The 11,717-nt window shown below is 46.6% G+C and overlaps 1 long non-coding RNA gene across 1 annotated transcript; it reads right to left on the bottom strand.

The window, feature by feature from the left end:
* Nucleotides 1–5,479: 5,479 nt before the first annotated feature.
* Nucleotides 5,480–6,930, bottom strand: LOC131698729 (uncharacterized). The gene is made up of 3 exons (XR_009307735.1): nt 6,890–6,930; nt 5,630–5,729; nt 5,480–5,515 (listed from the first exon to the last, which is right to left on the bottom strand). It is a non-coding gene; the product is annotated as an uncharacterized LOC131698729 (long non-coding RNA).
* Nucleotides 6,931–11,717: the final 4,787 nt, after the last annotated feature.

Here is an 11,717-nt window from a genome sequence, read left to right as displayed (position 1 = left end):
GGTGTGGAGAGACAAGGTGGGGGCTAAATACTTGGTCAGCACCCCGGTTATTTATTAGTGAAAGGAAACGTACGCTGCGTCTGACAGCATGTGCATGAACATTCTGATTTGCATGAACATTCTGATTTGCATGAACATTCTGATTTGCATGTTTTTTGTTTAGTTTTTTAGGGTTGTGTTTTTACAGTTTAGAGCTCTGGACTGTGATCCCTGGCAGGGTAATTGTGTCTCCAGGATTGGGTCTACACGGGCTTACTCGCATATTTTTAACAATTTATTTATCAATTTGTTTTGGGGGTTCCCTTTGCTTATTGGACAATACTAAGGTTTTATGAAGAAAAAAAAAACTCGATCAATTTCAATATATATATATATACAGTATATAATCTGCCAGGGGCCTCCAGGTGGCTGTGAAGCAGCCCAGCCAAGCCACTTATCTGCTAGTAATTAAATGTAATAAGACTGCGGCACGTGGTTGTTTAAATTAGCCTTGTAGTGGCTCCATGTTTTCCCTGTTTCTTAACTCCCCGTGATTTGATTTCCCTGCAGTCGTGTGCTTGTTTGTGTCGCTCTGCATTTCTGTCCCATTCATGTCTTCTGGGACCCTCTTGAAACGAGATGCCCGTCAGTTTGTGTCTCTGTGCAGCTGACTAATTGAGAGCCCATTAAATTAACAAGCTGGGGTAGAGAGAGAGGCCTGGGAGAGCCGCTCGCTCAAGAGAGTGTGAAGTGTCCAGTAGATGATCAGGACTTCCTTCCAGCAGCCACCCCTTTCGCTGAGTTCAGAGCTCTTGAAACAAGACTGCACTGGCTAGGGGAGGAGAGAGAGAGAGAGACAAGCACTCAGACCCCAATTGCATAGGAGCGAGAGAGCGAGCGAGAGAGAGAAGCCCCCTTTATCACATCCCTCTCCTCAACACACTTCTGGCTCTCCTGTTTATGCCGAGCTAATGAAAGATTTATGTGTGGGTCCACGGAACCCATCAGCATGCAATTCATTTGATCCATGGATAAATCTAGCAAGAGCACTCGGATAACAACCGCCTGTCAAAGGCTAAACTGAGGAAAATGAAAGACTTGAAGAAGGTAGCGAGATCGTGTGTTCTGAGAGCCCCTCTGTGGTAGTTCAGAGCTGCTTTTCAGGAAGGTAGGAGGTAGGAGTAGGGGTAGGGTAGGGGTAGGGGTAGGGGTAGGGGTAGGGTAGGAGTAGGGGTAGGGTAGGGGTAGGGGTAGGGGTAGGGGTAGGGTAGGAGTAGGGGTAGGGTAGGGGTAGGGGTAGGGTAGGGGTAGGGGTAGGGGTAGGGTAGGAGGTAGGAGGTACGGGTAGAGGTTGGGTAGGGTAGGGGTAGTGGTAGAACATTTGTGCATTCTGCTTATTGACAGTGCTGTGGCTGGAGTCTCTGGTTTTTTGTGTTGTAGTTTTGCAGCAGAGATTTCTCTCGCTTAGCTCTCTCCAGTGAATATCCACGGCTGCCTATTCTCAGATATGCAGCAGGTGCAATCGAATCTGACAGCAGTGATTAGTCTTAATCCTGATGCACATTTCCTGCCGAGTGCTGATATTTCAGCGAGTTAATACAATAAACCAACATGCTGAAGAGAAGGCTGCCAGGCTAATTGCTCCAAGCTAGCCACGGATCCGGGGGGAGGTTGCGTAACCACCCTCGGCAGGTGTTTGTTCAGTTGGTATTTGCACCTGAGGAAAAAGTGTGAGGGGGGTGGGCAGGCACTTCAAAGCAGGGAGGAGGGGCTCTGCTTGCTTTAGGGACTGCATTAGATTTGCTTTGCTGTTGAGTAGTAGTGACTTCTGTTCTAGGATGTGTTTTGCTTCTATGATGAGATGCAATTGAACTGCTGTGTTTATTTATTTATTTTTGATAGTATCATATTTGTGCAAAGAAACAAAAAAATACAAAAATAAACAAACAAGAAATGAAGGCTGCTGGCTCTTTCTGCATGTTGGCCCTTCTGCCACCCAATCCCTCGCTGATGAAGGCATGTGCTCGTCTCTTATGGTTTGAACCCAGATCCCATCCCTCTTCAAGTAACCATCCAGGCTGGAGATGCGGGCTGGTCAGCAGGAGATCACTTTGACCAGATGTGCAACTCTGTGTGTGTGTTCCTTTACCCTGTCTTCTCAGTGCTGCGGTCTCCTTGTGTATATCTGTATGTTTGTGAGAGCACAGAGGATTCGAGGATGAAGACGCACTAACCCAGCAGCACACCTTCAATGCCTTTGATGTGTGTGTGAACTGATTAATCACTGAAAACGTGCTGCAGATTGAATTTATCAAAGAATACGTAGCAACTGAATTACTGCATTCTTTGCCCAGTCTCCCACATTATAATCTCAAAGGAGCCCCCGGTTTAATTAAAGGACAGCGTGGATTATTTAGTGCGCTTGCAGTGTGTTTGGCTGCACAGCAGGGACTGGGCAGGACCCTGTAATGTTGCGTTCGGCAGGTATCCCGGGTGAGCCCCATCCTGGGGAGTGCTTGAATCCAGCTTTATGCAGGCACTAATTATCCTTGGCATTTGCAGCGACCTCGCGGATGATATGAGGAAGCTGCAGGGTCAGCGAGACTTTCATTATCTCATCACCTTTCAGATTAATGGAGACGCTAAATAATTCATCACGTAATCCTCATTGGGTTGAAGGAGCAGCCTGTGACATTTTTTGTCTTTTTTTCTCCTTCATAAAAGAACCTGGGAGATAATTACACACTGTCTACACATCTCCCCTTTCTTAGTTCTTTTAGGTTATTCTGTTACTTTAAAACTGCTCAGACATTGAGTTAAGATTTTTTTTTTCTGTGTGTGGCAGAGGAATATCAAAAGAAAGAAGGAGAGAGAGAGAGAGACAGAGAGAGAGAGAGAGAGAGGAGAAAGTGTACTGTAGCTGCAATTAGGCTCAACCTTGGGGTTTCAGAACCCTTTCCTGGTACTCCCATACCATTAGCCTGCAATGTTCGCTCTGCTGAAAATCATTCATCTACCATCTCAAGGTCTGCTGTGTATTAGAGAAAGCTCTCCTGCTGTATTAAACTACAGGCTTGTGTGCTTTTTATTTCTATTTAGTAAAGCTACATTTAAAAGCTCTTTAGTCTTACAGATGGATGCATTTGCTGAAGAGCCTCCTCATGGACTATTATACCCTCCTCCTCTCTGTGCTGTATAGCAAGGCTGAGAGATGAGAGAAGGTTACGAAACTGCATTCCTGCATCCTCTCTGCACTCTGCTAATCTCTGCTGAGCTACGGTGGGGCTGGCTTGATAACCTTCTATACTCTTCAGACCCTGAGCTATCCCTTATAAAACTCTACCCCAGTAAAGCACAGAAAAATGCAATAAAGTATAGTGAAAGTATGGTAAAGCATAGGTAAGTGCTGTAAAGCCCATGGTAAAGCATGTAAAAAACCATAGCAAACCATTATAAACTATATAACATGCAAGGTATGACAAGGAAACTTTTGTGGGAAAACAGAAAACGACAAATGTACCCTGCTTTAAAACCTTTCTAAGGGATAGTCCGCCCTACAGGCCTCAGTACATCTGCAGCCCTTGTTAGGAACCAGTGCAACTGCACCTCCGCATCCTTAGCACTGAGACTCAGAGACCAGGTTTACTGAGATTCCAGCCCTGGCTCAGAGATCGGGTTTACTGAGACTCCAGCCCTGGCTCAGAGACCGGGTTTACTGAGACTCCAGCCCTGGCTCAGAGAGCGGGTTTACTGAGACTCCAGCCCTGGCTCAGAGACCGGGTTTACTGAGACTCCAGCCCTGGCTCAGAGACCGGGTTTACTGAGACTCCAGCCCTGGCTCAGAGAGTGGGTTTACTGAGACTCCAGCCCTGGCTCAGAGAGCGGGTTTACTGAGACTCCAGCCCTGGCTCAGAGAGCGGGTTTACTGAGACTCCAGCCCTGGGTCAGAGAGCGGGTTTACTGAGACTCCAGCCCTGGCTCAGAGAGCGGGTTTACTGAGACTCCAGCCCTGGTTCAGAGAGCGGGTTTACTGAGACTCCAGCCCTGGCTCAGAGAGCGGGTTTACTGAGACTCCAGCCCTGGCTCAGAGAGCGGGTTTACTGAGACTCCAGCCCTGGCTCAGAGAGCGGGTTTACTGAGACTCCAGCCCTGGCTCAGAGAGCGGGTTTACTGAGACTCCAGCCCTGGCTCAGAGACCGGGTTTACTGAGACTCCAGCCCTGGCTCAGAGACCGGGTTTACTGAGACTCCAGCCCTGGCTCAGAGACCGGGTTTGCTTTGTTGAACAGACAGACCTGACTCTATATTAATCAACCCTCTGTTAAGAGATCATTACCATCTCTGACTTCTCTTTCGAACCTTGACTGCAAAACAGCACACAGCTGCTTGCTTGGTAGCTGCCCTCTCTCCCTTATTCTAATCTTGTCATTGATTCTCTGCAGTGCCACGGCTCCCTGTCCTGTGATTTCAGTCTTTGATCAGTCTTGTGATGTATTGATGTAAAACCAGTGATGTGGCGTTCACTGGGGTGGACAACAAACCTTCACATATTTAAAAGAGAAGGGGGACAAAAACAACTATTTATTAAAGCAAAGCTGCATTAAATGCATCCCAGGAGCTACATTGTGCATCTAGAACCTTGAAAAAAAACAAGGCTTGTGAACCTCCTGAAGAAATGTCAGGCTTGAGTTGTGAGGAGCAGATACGCTCCTTATTATCTCCCAGTGTGATTAGACCATCAAGTGGCGTCTCCCCAGCAACCTCCCAGCGCAGTCTTGCTCCTCGGCCGTACAGCGGTCATTGCAAGCTTGTTTGGGGCAGTGGTTTTGACGTCAGGGAGTTCGGCAGAAGCAGCCTGGCGTTGAGCTGTTGAGAGAGGCAGCCCAGGCCAGCTCCAGAGCTGGGATGAGGATAAATTCACTGGAAAACAAAGGGATCGGATCATTGGGAGATAATTGCTTTACAGCTAAGGGGTCGCTACTGATGAGAAGGGCTTACTGGCTATGTTCACACAGAGCTCAATTATAATATCGGAAATTAAGAAAAAAAAAACACTGTTAGGGTTAAAAGCTTATTCTTTATTTTTATTAATGTATAAATGTTACAAGAAACAGGCCAGCATTCGCAACAGCTGGTTATTATCCACGCTTATAAAAGTACTAAACAAAGCCATAGTGAAGACACATGCATGAGTCTGTGAGTGTGTCTGGATAGTGCTGTACCAATGGGTTCTGTACTGCTGAGTGGTCTGGGGTCAGGGATTGAGTTCATACAGAGTGTCCTCCTTATTTCTGTTTATTCAATAGTACATGTGCACTGCTTCACTTTATCAGCAGCCCCCACTCATTCCCTGCTTTCAATATTTCAGTTTTATTATTTGCAAGTCAGATGAATGGAGCAGCATTGTAATCAGCTGCTATGCAGACAGGCCTTCGACGAGTCTGCCAGTTAAACATAATAGCAGAGTAGATCAAATCTCCACTTACCATCTTTCTAGCCATAGCAAGGAGGGTGCGCTGCACATCTAGAACCCGCATCTGCAAACCAAAAGAGGACCGATGAGAGCTCTGCATTATTAAACTCCCTGGGACTGAGTTTCTAAACTGCTACGCCTCATTACTTCTCAGAGAAAAAAAACAAACACAACCAACCTTTGAAACAACAGCAATTCAAGTGCGTGCCGAAGACGATTCGTTTGCCATTTCTTGGAACTGTTTTATTCTTGCACTCCAGTTTTTGCGTGAGATGCCACTGAAATACAACGTCTCTGTTCTTACTTTGTAGAACAAAGCTCTCGGCAGTGACAAGCACCATTCATTAAGGAAGACTGCTCTGCGCTTGCCAGTAGGCCAGATGCAGGAAACAGCAGTGTGGTTTGGGAAGAACACCCTTACAAATAAAACCAGGGTACTGTTATGGCTCTGTCTCTTTTCAATGCTACAGTCCTTCACGTCCCTCCACCTCCCTCAATGCTGCAGTCCTACATGTCCCTCCACCTCCCTCAATGCTGCAGTCCTACACGTCCCTCCACCTCCCTCAATGCTACAGTCCTTCACGTCCATCCACCTCCCTCAATGCTACAGTCCTACACGTCCCTCCACCTCCCTCAATGCTACAGTCCTTCACGTCCTTCCACCTCCCTCAATGCTACAGTCCTACATGTCCCTCCACCTCCCTCAATGCTACAGTCCTTCACGTCCTTCCACCTCCCTCAATGCTACAGTCCTACACGTCCCTCCACCTCCCTCAATGCTACAGTCCTTCACGTCCTTCCACCTCCCTCAATGCTACAGTCCTACATGTCCCTCCACCTCCCTCAATGCTACAGTCCTTCACGTCCTTCCACCTCCCTCAATGCTACAGTCCTACACGTCCCTCCACCTCCCTCAATGCTACAGTCCTTCACGTCCTTCCACCTCCCTCAATGCTACAGTCCTTCATGTCTGCCTCTGAATATATAAACATAGCAGTCTGTCTTTGAGATTGCATGTGTGCACGGATGCCGTTATTTAGGTACAGCATTGGAGACCGCTGAGTCTCCCAGTAATAACATGAGCTTGAAGAATCTCCTGTCTGTCTCACAGCTCTGGAACCCTTCACCCTAACAAGAACGGAAGCGTGGCGCCGGCTCTGATGATAAGGGGGGGTCACTCCCACGTCTGTTACTGCAGCTGCCCCAGCAGAAGCACTCTCTGTAGGGCGAGGCCACAGAACAGCATTAAGCATTAAGACCCGTCTATTTGCCCAGCATTTGTGTATAAAGCTCTGTTTATGATGTCCTTTTTATTTTGTGTTTCATATTTTTGTGAAGTGCTTTGGGTGCTATATAAATAAACACACACACCCTCCCTGACAGGTAAACCAGCAGCTGCTCTACACATTCCCAGTCCCAGTCCCAGTGTTCCCAGTACCTGGGAGCTGCAGCCTCCACTAGCGAGCGTGGGAGAGTTACCTGCCATCGCCGCGCACGGTGGCCTCTTTCTCATCAAATTCCTCGGGGTGACTGGAAGACAGAAGCATGCAGTGTCACATCACATTAGCAGAAGAGAGAGAAGGAGAGAGAGAGAGAGAGAGAGAGAGAGAGAAAAGGAGAGAGATACCGTACAGTATATTCTACTCAAGTAAAAGGCAGCATATTTGTGAAGTATTGGTGGAGCTTTAAGTGGTGGTTTGATTGGAAAGGATGGAATAGCTGTTAGGATTTAATCGTGGATTAGGGTTACCCCAAAATTACCCCTGCTCCTAACGTTCTCCAAAGAGATCTCAGAGAGATGGTGAAGAATAAAATGTTATTGACACTCAAAGTAATATCCACATGTTCATTTATAAATAAGTCACTTTAATAAAGTGTTTTTTTTTTTTTTTTGCATAGAGCCCCAAAATCTGCCTGCAAGCACTGTATTTTGCTGTATTTCTTTCACACATCTAAAACGTGTGTTATAGCACCTACAGTATAAAACGTAACGCAACAGACAACACATTAACTGTGGGGGACTGTGGTTACTACAGTAGCCGGCAGCGGGGGTACAAAACCCTGCATCTCCCAGCTCTCGTATTAAACGATGCAACACAAGCAGCTGGCTGACAGACAGACCGCACTACAACTACAAGAAGAAGAGAAGTTACTCACGGCTTGACTTTGTTGAAGAACCTTCGACGCAGGAATATGGCGAGCGTACTGAGGACCATGATAGTGGTGCACATGATCCCTCCCCATTTACCTGGAGGAGCAGGGCTGCCGGTCAGCACTCACACCCCATCGCCCACAGCTAACCAACCCCGTCAAGAGAAGAGAAAACAGTGAACACCCGCAGCTTATTCCTGGCCCTTCCCTGCCCCTCCTGCTGCTGCTGCTGCTGCTGCTGGATTAACCTGTGGATTAGACAAGGCTAAGAATTCCATGTAATTAGGGCAGGCAGGGAGGGTAAGTCACAATGTGTTGTGTGGGCACTTTCTATTAATTCTCTGCCTCCCTAACTACAGCATCGTGGCAGTGCTACTGCAAGCTAATGACAAGCGTACAACTTTGCTGGCATTGCAGTTGACTGCTGGAACATTTAGATAGAACCTTTCGTTCCGAGTTAGTGTACTTCCAGACTAAACATACTGTGTGTGCTCGTTTTAATGACTGTAGTCGGTAATTAACTCATTACCTGCGTTTCATTTCTCTTTCACTAAACCTGCTGTCTGCCTCTGTGCCTCTCCCTCTGTGCCTCTCTCCCTCTCTGCAGCACATCCAGAGAACAATTGACATGGGTATATAGCACAGAAAGGTCACAAATCCACCCAACAAGTCATCTCTTTTGGCACCAAAGCAACTTTAGAGGCATCTTCAAAAAGAGATCCCAATGGTCCAATAGAAACAGAAAAATAAATACTATCATCACCCCACTCCCAAGGAAAAAAGCAATGTTGCAAAGCCCTGAGCTGTGCTGGACTCAGCCTGCCTGCCTGCCTGCCTGTCTGGCAGCCTCCCAGTTGTCCTGTGGACCTGCACTCAAATGGAAGGTAAGTGAGGGGACAGCTCCCTGTAGGCAGAGCTCCAGAGGAACCATCTGTCTCTGCTCTGCGCCGCAGCCCGGGAAGAGGATCCACCTGACGGACGCACACGGAGGAACAGCAGGTCTGTGCGCTCCACAGGAGAACGATGCAAGAGGTTACAGGGACTGGCCATGTGAATCCACAGAGCAGGGCAGCCCAGGCACTGATGGCAGTGTGAGCTGGACCATGCTGCCCTAGAGGGACCACCCTCCTTGCTTTCCAATCCTTTCTGTAAAGGAGCCCATATCTCTGAACTGTGTAGTTTTGATGAGGTAGTCAAGTGTTTTCTGAGGGTTACCAAACTCATTTATACTTGTTCATTTATACTTTGTTCAAACCCATGAATCAGTCTGGTACGGTTTCTGGTCTGTGATGATGGTGAGTCCTGTCTTGCTTGTCATTGCCCACCTTGGCTCAGCTGTGCACCGTGGGCTGCTCTGCATTCTCATAGAAATAAAGATATATATAATGTAGTCATAATGCAGTGCATGTTTAGAGGTATTTCTCATTAGTGGAAGGAGAGCAAAGACAATGCAGCTCATCTGAAGGAGTGTGCAGACAGCAGCCTGTCAGATAGACCCCTGTCTCTGCTCATACTGTGCATTCCCGAACCCCTGGCACCCTCGGGCTTGCTTCCAATCCCACACAGACTGAGCCAGCCTTGCCCCGTCGTGCCAGAGCCCCGCATCAGTGAGATTCTCTCTGGGGTTAGCCAGCATTCCACTGGAGCATCCTGCACTCAGCTCTGAACTCCAACCCCAATTAGCAAAGGGATGTGCATTCCTGAAGTGCCTGCCATCCCATTGCCCTTCCAGCTGTTCATTCTTTACCGTTTCTGTGGTTATAGTAATAATGCAGGGCAAGAAGAAACGTCGTGGTAGAATTATGAAGGACTTTACACCAAACACTGAAATGCTGCAAAGCCAGGAAGGACCTCAGGAGAGCAGTGTGCTGCAAGGCTGTTGTTTTTTCTAATAAGTAGCATTAACAGGTTTTTTGTGCAAACTGTATTTTGGTGCAAAGCCCTTTGATAAATCTGTCACTTTGTCTCATTTCTTTTCAGCGCTTCGTGATAATAAACGTTTGCATGAATTCAAGCAGATGCACTGTGTGAATACAAGCGCATTATTACTGCTCTAGAAGGGTTTAGTCCCCAGTGTTTTACAATGCAAGAAGAAACAAAAAGCCTCAGCTGGCGATTGTTTTACTAGAGCTTGAATGTACGCACTGAGTCAACGTGGTTCTAGTTGCATGACAAGAGACCAGCTTACCTCTCCAGCTTATGTGTACTTTATCAGCCAAGGTCACACGGTCAAGCACGTCGAACCAGAGCCGACTGTCAGATAGCTGTGCTGTCCTGAGCACCAGAGCTCCCCTACTCTATTAACACACAGAAGAGTCAGATCTCTGCACAGCGCTGGGTTAACTCATACATCAACATCTTTATTATTTAATGTCAAACTGTGCAAACATGTTGAAACATTACAAACTAGATCTCCCAAATAAACGATCAGATGTATACAACATTATCATATATAGAAAATAACAAGTCCAAGCTTTACACCAGACAGGACACCTTACAATAATACTTCTGCATGTATCAAAATGAACAAGTTCTAATGCTGTTTGAAGTAAATGTACATCTGTGAAATCTGCTGATGAAAACGCCAGACGATATGCAGTGATTTAGTGAAGGAGCCTTATACAGTACAGTATAGTACATGCTCTACCCTTATAAGACAATGCCACGGTAAAAACACAGCAAAGTGTAATACAGAACAGTGGAAGCATTGTAAAGCACAGAGAGGAATGGTAAAGCACAGAGAAGTATGGTAAAGCATATGGAAGCATTGTAAAGCACAGAGAGGGATGGTAAAGTACAGGGAAGCATTGTAAAGCACAGAGAGGTATGGTAAAGCACAGGGAAGCACTGTAAAGCACAGAGAGGTATGGTAAAGCACAGGGAAGCACTGTAAAGCACAGAGAGGTATGGTAAAGCACAGTGAAGCATTGTAAAGCACAGAGAAGTATGGTAAAGCATTGCAAAACCTGGCAAACCATGGTAAACACATTGTATAACCATGAGTAAAGCATGGGGGGAAACAGCAAGATGTGTTATAGTGATACTGTCGCTCCCACACAATACACCTGTTCTGAAGGGAAGTGCATGCAGCCTGTATTAGTTTTGGTTGAGTATGATAGTCACTTGGCAAATACATACTGCTGCTTTGGAACCAGTGACCAATGGAGCATGACAGGGGAGACACCAGCTAACGGTGCTGCAGTAGCAGACTGTTCAGAGTGATTCTAGAGGGCAGCACAGAGGCTAGAGATCTGCCCCACAATGTAAGCATACACAAGCGATGCACACACAATCCTCGGGGACACTAAACAGTTATTCTGTGCATTTAGCAGCACATTGCCATCTTATTCTTATTAAGACGTTTGTTGTGAAACAGGATGGTGATACAGGGGTATATCTCAGCACTGAGTGACACCTTCAGAGAGTTTGAAACCACTTTGGCAGATGAGAGACCCACCGACAGCAGGGTTCAGTGCAGGGAGAGACACGGAGGGACAGCAGGGTTCAGTGCAGGGAGAGACACGGGGGACAGCAGGGTTCAGTGCAGGGAGAGACACGGGGGGACAGCAGGGTTCAGTGCAGGGAGAGACACGGGGGACAGCAGGGTTCAGTGCAGGGAGAGACACGGGGGGACAGCAGGGTTCAATGCAGGGAGGGAGGGCTGGAATCGAGGCAGTGCTGAATGGCTAGTGGGGATCATCACATTTTCGTGAGCAGACGGGGAGTGCTGGGACCAGTTTGTGTTTTCAGTGTGACTGTACTATAAGTGGCATGAGCTGCTGTGTGTTAGAAACTCTGAACTGCAGCTTCCAGGTTTGGAGTGAGCCTTAATCGATTCTGTAGATCATTGTTCCCCTGTGAATATGAAACCACGTTGTGGGTGGGTGGGTTTTGTTTAACGTTTGTATAAATGATCATGGCACTGAATCCCAGTGGATTTTTATCCCGTACAAACAGGAAATATATATATATATATATATATATATATATATATATATATATATATATATATATATATACATGGGGAGATGGTGACAGTGTCCATTGTACAGTCATTTTAATATATATATATATATATATATATATATATATATATATATATATATATATATATA

This window comes from Acipenser ruthenus, chromosome 19, assembly GCF_902713425.1.
Source record: "Acipenser ruthenus chromosome 19, fAciRut3.2 maternal haplotype, whole genome shotgun sequence".
NCBI classification, from domain to species: domain Eukaryota; kingdom Metazoa; phylum Chordata; class Actinopteri; order Acipenseriformes; family Acipenseridae; genus Acipenser; species Acipenser ruthenus.
The sequence above is the reverse complement of the archived record's forward strand: the minus strand, read 5'-3'. Positions and strand labels throughout refer to the sequence as shown.